The sequence below is a fragment of the Pelobates fuscus genome, chromosome 6 (genome assembly GCF_036172605.1).
Source record: "Pelobates fuscus isolate aPelFus1 chromosome 6, aPelFus1.pri, whole genome shotgun sequence".
Taxonomy (NCBI): domain Eukaryota; kingdom Metazoa; phylum Chordata; class Amphibia; order Anura; family Pelobatidae; genus Pelobates; species Pelobates fuscus.
In genome coordinates, this window is record NC_086322.1 from 78917004 (window position 1) to 78929402 (window position 12399).

General features: G+C 41.2%; 1 protein-coding gene across 1 annotated transcript in view; it reads left to right on the top strand.

The window, feature by feature from the left end:
- The window catches only part of NWD2 (NACHT and WD repeat domain containing 2), a 183206-nt gene that overhangs the window by 12803 nt on the left and 158004 nt on the right, over nucleotides 1-12399 (top strand). The gene's annotated exons all lie outside the window — the stretch shown is intronic.

Consider the following 12399-nt stretch of genomic DNA (forward strand, 5'->3'; position numbering starts at 1 on the left):
TATGGAGCGAGGGGGTGGCAGAGTGAGGGAGTGGGTGACAGGTGGTAGAGGGACTGAGGGAGGGGGTGACACAGTAAGGGGGTGTGGCAGAGTGACTAAGGGAGGGAGGGGGTGACACAGAAAGGGGTGGGCTGGCAGAGTGACTGAGGGAGGGGGTGACACAGCAAGGGAGAGGGTGGCAGATGGACTGAGGGACGGAGGGGGTGACAGCTGGTAGTGTGACTGAGGGAGGGAGGGGGTGACACAGTGGGGTGGGGTGACAGTGAGGGAGAGGATTGGAATTAAAAAAATACCTTTATTTTTTTCCCCGGTGGTCTGTCTCTCCAATCTGCCCTGAGAGGCAGAGAGCCAGCACAGTCTGCAGCTCCGACGGGTGTGAGCTGCAGACTGTGCAGTGTCTCGCAATATCCAGAAGTCAGTTGCCGTGGTAATCTAATTAGAGAGCAAAATGCCGCCCCTGTCAGAGTGCCGCCTGGAGCCGTGGCTCCACCGCGGGCTATGGATGGGCCAGCCCTGTCTACACAACACTCACACATACATACCACTAGTGTTCTGAAACAGCAGTGAAGAGCCCAAGTAGGAGAAAAACACAGTTAGCTTTTATCAAGAATCCCAATCACCTGTGCTTAAGCTGGACAAAAATAGCGTATCCTAAGTTGGAGGGGCCCTCTTTGCAATGGACGCACCTGCAGATAACCTTAGCACCGGCTACTCAAACACTATAGATTAATAAAATGAGGCCAGGTCATTTTGAGTTGTTCCTCTCAACACTCTGATAAACCCATGGCTACATACCTATGGCCAGGCCCACCCATAGCCTAGAGAGTTTGGTCAGTGACACCCTTTTGTATAGGGTGATTTGATAGAAGACTTTCAGACAGAAAGAGAAGCAGAAATTGAAAGATGTCTATTGCCCATGGGAAATGAGGATGTGTTGAGGAAAAAAAACACAAGGGTGGAAACAAGTCAGGCTTAGTATGATTGAGTAAGGATGTTATATTTGAATCTGTAAGTAACCTGATTCTAGGACCTTATATAGTTACATAGTTACAAAGTAATGTAGGCTCAAAATAGACGTAAGTCGATCATATCTGCTTCTGTTCCAGAAAACTTTGAAAAACATAATTTGAAGCGATTTAAAATTTTGTCAAAAAAATGGAAATACAAATCCTTCTAGACTCCTAACTGGAAGTAATATTACTCCTAGGACAAATATCCTTTTACCCTGCATATTAACAATTCTATCCTCTACCAAAAAGTCCAAGCAGTGTTTTTAAAATCTGTACAGCTTGCAGTTACAGTGCAACAGCCACCTCTTCCTATTTATCCCACGTTTAACTTCAGTATTCATCTCTGTCACTTGTCTAGTTTAACCCTCTGCAAATCTCTATTTTTCCCATCTCAATTTTCTGTCCCATTATACAAATTTCAATGATATTTGTAATTAATTTTATCACTAACAACAGCCTTACCGCTACCACCCTACGCAAAATGCAAAATGCTATGGCGGAAGTGGAGATGAGGAAATAGAAACAGTACAAGAGGACTAAACGAATTGCAATAGCTGCAAATGCCAGCTGAAAATTGGGAGTGCAATTCCCATCAATCTTGGACAGACAGGACACATGCATCCTGGTCCCAACACTACCCATAGTTAAGTATATAATATTAAAAATAGATAATGGTGAAGCATGGATTAAAGGAAAATAAAGCCAACTTAGGGGGTTCTTGACACATTAAAATTTTATAACGCATTAGAACACATTGATTTATTTCTTATTTCTCCAGAATCTCTGAATAGAATTATTGCATTATAAGACACAGTATATATATATATATATATATATATATATATATATATATATATATATATATATATATATATATATATAGGAAAATGTATTCATACTTACCGTAATTTTCTTTTCCTGGCTATTATTCATGGCAGCATATACACATGGGTTAGCTCCTCCCCTACAGCCGATAGGACAGGAAAACCACCAAGGTTTTAAAAGGAGGCTCCATCCCCAAGGTCCTCAGTCAGTTTACAAGCTCTACAGTACATAAATAGAGACATTAATGGGTGGGAAGTATATGCTGCCATGAATAATAGCCAGGAAAAGAAAATTACGGTAAGTATGAATACATTTTCCACTTTCCTGGCTAATCATGGCAGCATATACACATGGGGAATACCCAAGCTTACAAAGGGAGGGACAGAATAGCCAATCAAATAATCAGAATAATTCAACATAGATAGAAGAATTAACTGAGTAAAGTACTTGAGTACCAAATTGTGCATCATAGACTGTTTTAACGAACAGTATGAAATGCCAGACAAACGTGTCTAAAGAGGTTCAAATGCTAGCTTACAAAAAGTGTCAGCAGAAACCATTGCCATGGCAACCCATGATGCTGCAACAGCATGAGAGGAGAGTGCCCTGATACCCTCCAGCACAGGTAGAGAACGGACGTGACGTCCAAATTATGCCTCATTAATTGTTTCAATGTCCAATATGAAATGCAGGAAAACTAGTTCAAAGAGGTCCAAATGCCAACTTTACAAAGTTTCAGCAGAGACCATTGCCATGGAAGCCCACGAGATGCTGTACTAGTGGAGAATGTACTAGTGGAGAATGCCCCAAATCCTTTGGTACAGGTAGAGAATGGCATTGAAAGGCTCTCACTTTAGGCAGGATCTCTGGTGCTACATGCAAGACAACCATATCCTGTTGAAATTCAGTGAATGGGGGTACACAGGATCAAGCCTGGAGTTCACCCATTTTCCTTACTGGGGTACCAGCCACCAGCACTTTCTGTGCTACCACCATGGAAGCTCCTTCTAGAGGTTCGAATAATGGTTCAGTCAGGGCCCGTGAGACCAGTGCTACGTCACATATTGGCTTCACCACACTCAGTGGAGGCATGATTTCATTCAATGCCTATATGAAGCAAAGTGCAGCTAAGTGCACACATTCACCTTGCTGAGGTACCAGTCATCAGCAACAGCAACGTCTGGGCTAACATCATGGAAGCTCCTGCTAGAAGTTCAGTCAGAGTCTGTGAGACCAGTGGTACTTCACATATTGGTTTCAACATTCTCAGCGGAGGCTTGAGTTCAATTGTTGCTTACATGAAGCAAAGCACCAGGGGCATCAACGCTCAATCGGTACCCTTCAGTACAGGTAGAGAATGACATAGATAAGCATTCACCATAGGCAGGATCTTCAGGTGCCAAATGCAAGACGACCATATCTGTTGAAAAGTAGTGAAAGGGGATTCACAGGATCAAGCCTGGAGTTCACCCATTTTCCTTGCTGGGGTACCAGCCACCAGCATTTTCTGTGCTACCACCATAGAAGCTCCTTCTAGAGGTTTTGAATAATGGTTCAGTCAGGGCCCGTGAGACCAGTGGTACGTCACATATTCGCTTCACCACACTCAGTGGAGGCATGATTTCAATCAATGCCTATATGAAGCAAAGTGCAGCTAAGTGCTCCTCTAGAGTGTTGTAACACAGAACCTTTCAAGGCCTGAACAAGGAGTAATTCCAACAGACAAAAGCATGTCAAGCTTAGTAAAGCCTGTATAGGATTGTAAGAGGATCTCAATGATCGTCTCAGGGATGCCTATACTAATATGGACTCCCGCATCAACACCAGAACTTGAGGATCCTGGTGTGTCATGGGGCCTTGTAATAGGTCTGGATGTACAGGAATTTCCCTTGGAGGTTCCAGAATCATCTTATTCATCATAGGAATTAGAGTCGACACAGTCTTCCACTGTCACCTTTTGCATTGCCTTTTAGGAAAGTCGAAAACAGGAAAATATGTACATCACACTAAAATTCAAAATTTGAGTCAGTGTATCCTGAACCTGAGCATTCTGGTCCTAGCATGAAAAATACTTCTGGACCTGGTAGGTCTAAGAAATGGCCATCAGATCTATGTAGGGTATCAGACAATCTGCATCAACCCTGAGGATACGTCAGGACATGGTTGCCAATCCACCTTGTCCACAGTTATTCGGCTCCAGCAAACAGCCATTGTATTCTGAGCCACTGGTTGTTCTTCTGTGCCCTGATCATTATGGGCTGGAATTCCATCAATACGTATCTGTGAGACCCATCTTGGTAGATATAGGATACAGTTGCATTGATATTTGAGCACATTTGGACCCACTCATTCTTCAGCAATCCTCTGAAGTGAAGAAGAACCTTGAAAATGACTTAGTTCCATACAAATGAATGGAAATATTGTGCAACATGGTCCAAACACTGTGCAACCAATCTTATGAAAACTGGAATTCAAGCTAATAATCGACCAATGAGGTTCTGTTCACTGGAAATTCAGAGATCTAATCCCTCTTTCAGCTGCCAGGGTAAGGTGTAACTCCACTGATGGGGACATAGTAAGTGGCTGGCTCCAATAATCTTTCTCTTGTCAGACCAAGATAGGAAGGATCTGTAAGGAATCCAGAGATGCCATTGAGCCCATCTGACAAGTCTGCTAGTGGAAGCCAGGATTCCTAGTAGTTGCATCTATTTTCTTGCTGTTACCAAGCAGAAATGAAGAAACTGGGAGAGAAAACCTTTTCAATCTGTGGAACTGTTCCCGAGATAGGGAAAAGCAGAGCACAGAATCTTCCACTTGGGAATGTCAACCGCTGAGCTGGTCTGAAACCGCTTTTCTTGATATTCATCAAGCAGCCAAGCTTTAGGAGTTATGAAAGAACTATATACCTCTGTGTGCCTGCCTTCTGAGGGTCTAAGGCTATCAGAAGTAGATCCTCCAGATAATGGAACCAGGTGGAGTTCTGGACTCTCAATAACACTATAAGCACATATAAAGATTCTTGGGGCCACATTGAGGCCAAATGGTAGGTTCTCTTCTGAGCTAATGCCGAAGATCTCTGCAGATTGGACTGAAAGTAAGCATCCTTGAGATATATAGAGGTAAGGAAATTATCCTTCCAGATTGCTTGAGATATGGATCTGATTGACTCCATCCCGAAGACTGACATTCAGCCTCTTGTTGGCCCCTCTTATGCCCAGTGTAGGCTTTCATGTGCTTTTCCTCTTAGCACCAGAAGAAAGGCGAAACTTGTCCCTGGAACTGCTCTTGTTCTGGGACCTAAAAAAAAATCACCTCTTCGTCCAGAAGGCTTCTTCCTTCAGTGCTTTACCTCTTGATTCATTGGCCTGTTGGTATGGAGACTCCTGTGCCCGTTAATAAAAAAATCCAGTCTATTTCAATCTGGACCATGGATACCACTCAAGCCTCCAGAGTATGACGAGCCCAGGTATGTGTGATCAGAAAAATGAGGCTCCTAGTACTGGAGGAGATATGTTCATTGCTGAAGAGCAAAATGACTGCGTTATAGCTCCATTAGAACCTTGAAAGGCAGGTTTACCAACTGCCATGAGTCACCTCTGGAGTATTCCCTGCAGGGCCAGTAGCTCCATGTATCTCAGAAATACTGGTCACTGGAGGTTCTCCGGTCAGCCTATGAGGAGCTGGGATCCTTGGAACTTCCATCCTAAGGTACCAATATCTTGCAGCCCTCATTCGCCTTTTCAATGGAATTATCCAAAGTTTGCCCAAACAGCACCACCCCTTTAAATAGAATGGTGTAGAGGGCAGACTTGGAGGATGAGTCATCATCCCAGAAATAGAACCATAATGCTTTCTTAGCTGCTATAGATAAAGCCATTTGATCCAGAGAAAATCCTAGTTACATCTAGGGAAGTTTCTGTGAAGAAGTCAGTTGTAACCTCAGACTGCCTCTTCAATCTTGGCTTTTAATATCTCTCTCCATAGTAGCCTTTAGATCTTTAATCACATATTTCATGTTTGTAGAAACAGCAGCGGAAGTCACAGCTGGCTGGCCTCCTGCAATGGTAGGCGTAACATTTTGGACAGGTCTGCGTCCACCTATGATCCATAAGTGTGCAACTTAGGTGGTGTAGTTCTGGGGTTGGAAATCACTTCCTCCACAGGGTAAAGCCTAGACTCTTTTCTTACCCCTAAGGCCTCTGGAACTTACTTTGTAAGCCCTGCCTGCATGTCATGTGGCTGCACAGTGATAGGTCATGCTGAAGCGACAACCTTCTGGAGGAAGTCAGTGCATAACCAAATCCTGGTGAAGAATCAGACACCTGACAAATAATAATAATAACTAAATATTACCTGTGGTAAAGTATTAAGAAAAAAAGTGCACTGTTAAATTCTATAAGAAACCAGCGAAACAGCTTTAAAACAGGCTGAAGACAGCACTTTTCCATGTCTGGAGACCCTGCAAATACTTACCAAATAAGTGTGGTATGTTTACTGTAATTTTCCCTTTATTTTAGGCACTTTCTGGCAATTGCCCTTATCCAAGATGGCTGCCACAACTTGTATTCCCACAATGCAAGTCATCTGTATTAGGCCCAATAAGGCACAAACTGCACACATGTGGGCCTATTCCGAGTGTGTTTGCTGTGTAGAGACCAGGGAGGACTCTGTCTTAAGCCTACATGGCCCCTAAACACCCAGGGTGCCGGGAATAAATCACTGGGACCGAGAGGAAGCAAAATAGATAACAAAAGTGCCTGTAAGGGAGTTTAAAAGGCCACCAGGTACAAAAAAGTCAAAGTTTAAAAGCACCACAGTCTAAAGGCCTCAAGGTATAAAAAGGTAACACAGTTTCCAAAATGTATCACAGGTTTTAAAATATATCAGTCTTCAAATGCACGGCAGTTTTCCAAATGTACAGCAGTTTCCAATGATTTGCGGTATTACATGCAACAGTATTAAATGCCTAATTTAAATGAAACCGTTTTAAATGCCACACAGCTTAAATGCTTCCTAGCAAAAGCACAATCGCATAATGTACCACAATCTTAAAAATAATGCACTAGTTTAAAGATATCGAAGCTTAAATGCATCACAGCATAAAAGCACAACTGCATAATGTACTACAGTAAAACAGGCAAATAAAGTAATGAAGATAAAAAAACATACATGTCCGTAAGTAAAGGGAGCAAATTGCTCACGTCCTAAGGGCTGTAGGACAGGAAAAAGACTGAGGACCTTAGGGATGGAGCCTCCTTTTAAAACCTTGGTGGTTTTCCTGTCCTATCGGCTGTAGGGGAGGAGCTAACCCATGTGTATATGCTGCCATGATTAGCCAGGAAATATATATATATATATATATATATATATATATATATATATATATGCACCAGTTGTTAAGCGTGTTATTTAATACAGTATGAAGTCAAATCTACATAGATTAAGCATGCCATGGCAATGTTTAGCATTAAATGGGACACATAAATCACAATGTACAATGCAGCCCACTTAGATGTACTACCTGGGAAGAGCACATCCTCGGGGGATTTATATTAAATGTCACTGCATATAATGAATCCAGCCTTAGTGGTATTACAGAATCCCTGTGTTGCAGCTCAGCCTAGATATCTGTCTCGGCTGTCCCATCTAGTTGATGCAGTCTGCTGCAAATGCTCTTATTTTTTTAGTTGTCATTTTCCTGACATTTCCACAAATCAATGCAGGTCAAGTCAAAAGGGCAGCTGAATGCATAGAGTCCTCCTTATTTACACTTCAGCTGTCAATCCAATAGTTCTTTCTGACATCAAACTTCAGGTTTACATTGTTTAATTACATTTCTGTTTGAGTTTTTCGGTCTGATGGTTAGGAACACGCTGATAGCATAAAAGTCCCTTACTTGTTCTTTTGAATTCCATAGAGCCCCTTCCCTGTCTTTTATGTTGTTTATACTGCAACCTTTTATTCGTCTCCACTTTTCATTAGCTGCATTTGCTGTCACTTTTCTGCCCTCACCAAACACCTTTCTCTCAGTCTTCCATCCTGTACAGATCTAATAAGCCAACATTTCCCCGGTGGCATGTATCCCAGATAGTGACAATTTATACAACATTGGTCATGCTGCCATACTATGAAGCTTTTGCACCCTATGGGAATAGTTAACGAATCATGCCTGCTAAATCTATATTTTTGGGTCTGAAATTGCACAGCTCCTATTTGAAATGACTGTCCAGAGTGCATGATGAGTGTCTTCTTAAACGTTCAAAATGATAAGTCAGAACATAAATGCTTCATCCTTAATAAATATATAAACATAACTAGCAAATACTAAGTCATCAAAGAGAGAACTGTAGTGAACTGGAAATCATATTTTCAAAATGTAAACCAAAATATGGGATTTGGAATTAAGTTGTTATGGTGCGAGGTCCCTGGCACTAACTTACCTTTGAAGGTTAAACCTTTCACAAACAGTTTAACCCCAAAGTCTTGAAACTAGCACAGTATAGAGCTGCCTCTGTCCTGCTTCTTTGAGATTCTTGAAAGAGGAAGCTCTAAGCCAATCAGTAGCAACCTAGCTTGAGAAACATGCATATTTTTCACTAGCTGTTTTTATGAGTGGGGGTCTACTTTTTGGCTCTGAGCGTCAGATGGCCTGAGACTTCATCTTTCAAGAATCTCAGAGAAGAAGAAGATCGGGGCAAAGCTAAACGGCGCTGGATTCAAGACTCTGGCGTTAAACCATTTGTGAACCTCATTCCGATTAAGTTGCTATGGTGCCCAGAGTATTCCTTTAATGACAAAAGAAGAAAGGCACAGATCAAATAATACCATAAATAGAAAATTCATATCACAATGGCTCACACAGCATCGTCCAGGACATGGTTTACTTGTGCTGCTCAACTCCACTGACACCCGTCAGCATCAGCTCGAGGTTGGCTTAATGAGCCCTGTACCAGATGGAATGGCTCCTGTAGGATAGTAAGCATTTGTGGTCATATCCAGCTGGTGTGCAACCGCTTCCTACGTGTCATTCTGCTACATGGTGGGGATGACATTGAGGCTTCGACTGAGGCTTCGGATCCTTCCTGGGTGCTTGTCACAGCTTCTTTTTGAAGGCATCCTGGCTGCTAGGCAACCACTTATACTGGCCAAGAATAGCAAGGAGGGAGAAGAAGAGAGGCAGGCAAGGTGGAGTGATCCTGGTGACCCTTGGACATTAGTCTTAGCTTTTGATGTACTGTATAACCATGAGAATAACAGAGATAATAAAACTTATATTTTATAATTTATAGCGCATCAAGAATTCCTCAGAGCAAGATTAAAGTTTGGATAAATGTTAAGAACTTTTACTGATGTAAATAGTGCAGTGTAGGTAAGTATAAAATGCACTTATCTGTGCTGCACAACTATAGCCACATGCACTTGGGCATCTGCTGAGAAAAGGGCAAATGGGAATGGATGGAGTCCAGAAAAGTTAAATTCATGAATACGCCCAAATAATAGCACCAATATGAAAACTTTCCCTTTAACATTATTAAAAACTAGGGGGCAGAGAAAGACGTAGTTGAGAAAATAATCCATGAGTCATGGAGGTTCAGGTCAAGCGCTCCAATAGAGTATATTATTCATTAACCTACTCCCCAGTATCATCAGAAGAATTCAGCTCAATTATTTCAATTACAGAACATAGAAAATAAAGGGGGTTACAATAATGGAATATTTATGATAACTGAACATAAATGTATAAAAATGCATGGATGTCCTGCAATTTACAGAGTTATTGACTAAGGTGAGAATTCTTAGTAAATTTCAAATTTAAGGGAATAATAGTCAAACTGTAAAATTTCTCCTAAGCTAGCTATGCTTTCAGTTCAGCTACTCTGGCCTTAAATTTGAAATTCGCTTTGAATTTTTAAATAACACTGTTAGGCTCCCTTTATTAAATAGAAGCAACAATCACAATAGAAGCCATTAAAAGGCAAAAAAAATAAAATCACCGTTCAATGATCAGACATTTATTCTTTGCATAAAACAATAGTTCAGGGAAATTAATGTTATCTTTCACTGACGCCACAAGATTGAGCATGAAAACCATAACTAGATCTGCTCAACATGTCAAAAGGAGTGAATCTCAGTATATGTATTAAGGTGTGAATGGAACAATAAGTGTGTCTGTGTCTGTTGCCACTAATTGCACCGTGCTGGACACGTGAATGACTGTAAGGCTTATGGAATGTTGCCGTTATAATCATTTGTGATTAGATGCAGCCCACTGCGTCTTGCACTCCGTGACAGCCGTCGCAAAGAAGATATGTCTGCAGTGCAGCCCATGGTACTGCAGTGCAGGCGTCTGTACATTTGATTCAGTTATTGGTCCATTACTCACAATGACCCATCACTGCGGGCTGCTTTGGCCCTGAGCCAGTGAAATATGACGGATGTCCTTTATGTTAATTTAGGTCTCACACACTGTTAGATGTTCGTAGAAGAACTGGACCTTGTGTTCTAAGCTCCCACAATGCACTGCTCAGTTGCATTCATCTTCCAGAAGCAAAAGCACTTTTGTTTAAACATTCAAAGCAGATAATGTAGAATTAGATTTGCACTGCCCTGTTTTATGAACAATATATCCAAATACTACAGCACCTTTTTTTGTATATACAGCCATTTGTGTATATGCTGCATAATTATTAAACACCAATTATTTGTATGCATAATTAATTAATGCCATGTGTCTCATTTAAATATTTTCACATTAACTGGAAATAGGAGAATCATCCCAATTTAGGATCCTTGTCCCCTCCTCACATTTTATCTCTGGTTTTCCATTTCTGGCATCACCATAAAAAAACAAACAAATAACTTGCTTAAAGGGACACTATTGTCACCAGAACAACTACAGCTTATTGTATTTGTTATAGTTAGTAGAATTATTCCCTTTTGGGCTTTTTGCAGTAAACACTGTTTTTTTCAGAGAAAATGCAGTGTTTACATTAAAGCCTAGGGATACCTCCCCTGGCCACTGCTCAGATGGCTGGTAGAAATGCTTCCTAGGGCAGTGCTGCACAGTGTGCTGCACTAACATTCAGTGTCTTCACCCTCTGCATGGAGACACTGAACTTTCCTCATAGAGGTGCGATTATTCAATGTATTTCTGTGAGGAGATGCTGATTGGCCAGGGTGGCATTTGGCTCAGCTCCCCCCAGCCCGCCTCCATGGCCGAGATCATCAAAATTGACCATCTTAGCTAGTCCAATGCTTTCATTTGTGAAAGCAGTGTGATTGGCTGAGATCATCACTGATTATGTCAGCCATGGAGGCAGAACAGGGGCAGAGCCAGCATCAGCATAAAGTTAAGATTCTACAATATTTAAGGGAGTAAAGGGAGTAGGGGGGTTAGATGGTGATTTTAACACAATAGGGTCAGCAATAAATGTTTGTGTTCCTGACCCTATAGTGTTCATTTAATGATGTGCTCAAGCTGAGCAAAAAAAACATTTTAGAATATTTCTGCCGAAAAGGGCCATTTTAGGATAGCGCTATTTCTGAGCATCTTCACAGGGTTCCGCACACAGACATGTCTGTTGACTGGCATATGTAGCCGCCTCTCAACTTAGCATGAATGAGTTCCTGGTTGGCACAGGAGTTTTTAAAGTTTTTCAGTCCCCCACTATCACTTGTGATCCATATTTCTACATCCCTCTCCCATTTCAGTTTCACAATCTTTAGTTATAGGAGGTATTCATTATACATTCCTTAGGGATATTTCTCTGTTAGAGCAGTTGCAAAACATGTGTTATTTTTCGGGAGCTATTAGCCTCTCTGACGATTAAAGCTGCCTCATGACCAACTGCTGGCTGAACTATGTCTGCTGTGTTACATTGCTATCTAAAAGATGTTGATTGCAAGTTTGGCTTCACTGGTGTTCTAAAACTCAGGGGTTTAATAATTACACAACATAATTGTAGAAAACTGAAATCTGTAATCAGAATACAATTTCCAAAACTGTGACTATAGCACAGTTGGAGAATTTTTCCAAATCAGCAAATTTGGCAATTCAGATTTCAATTCACGACAATTTGGTGTTTAGTGAACAAACCCCAGTTACTTTGTCCCTGTAGGTAGAGCTTCAGCAGGAAACATCATGCAAGTTATATTAATTAGCTGACTTATACTTGTATTTATGCATACATTTATGAAGTGTGAGCTAGCCTACATTATGGTGCTAAAATTAAAAACTACCCATCAGTCTTGTGTTTAGAAATATGCCGGCTATGCCTGGGTTTAGAGTGGGAGAGTGGAGGAGACTGCAAGATGAAGCTGGTTTTATTTTTACTTTCTATATAAAACCAATATTATTATTTGTTTTCATTGTATTGTGGTGTAGTTTGGACATGAGGAGGCAATTCCGGGACACATTAGGTGACTTTATGACCTATTTATATCCATTCCAGTAACTAAAAAAAATGTAATTTACAATTTTTTTTAAATATCTTAAAGTTGCTCTGTCATCTTCAGGGAACTTTGTATATTTTGCAAAGGCCCCCTGAGGGTGGTGTGATGCAGC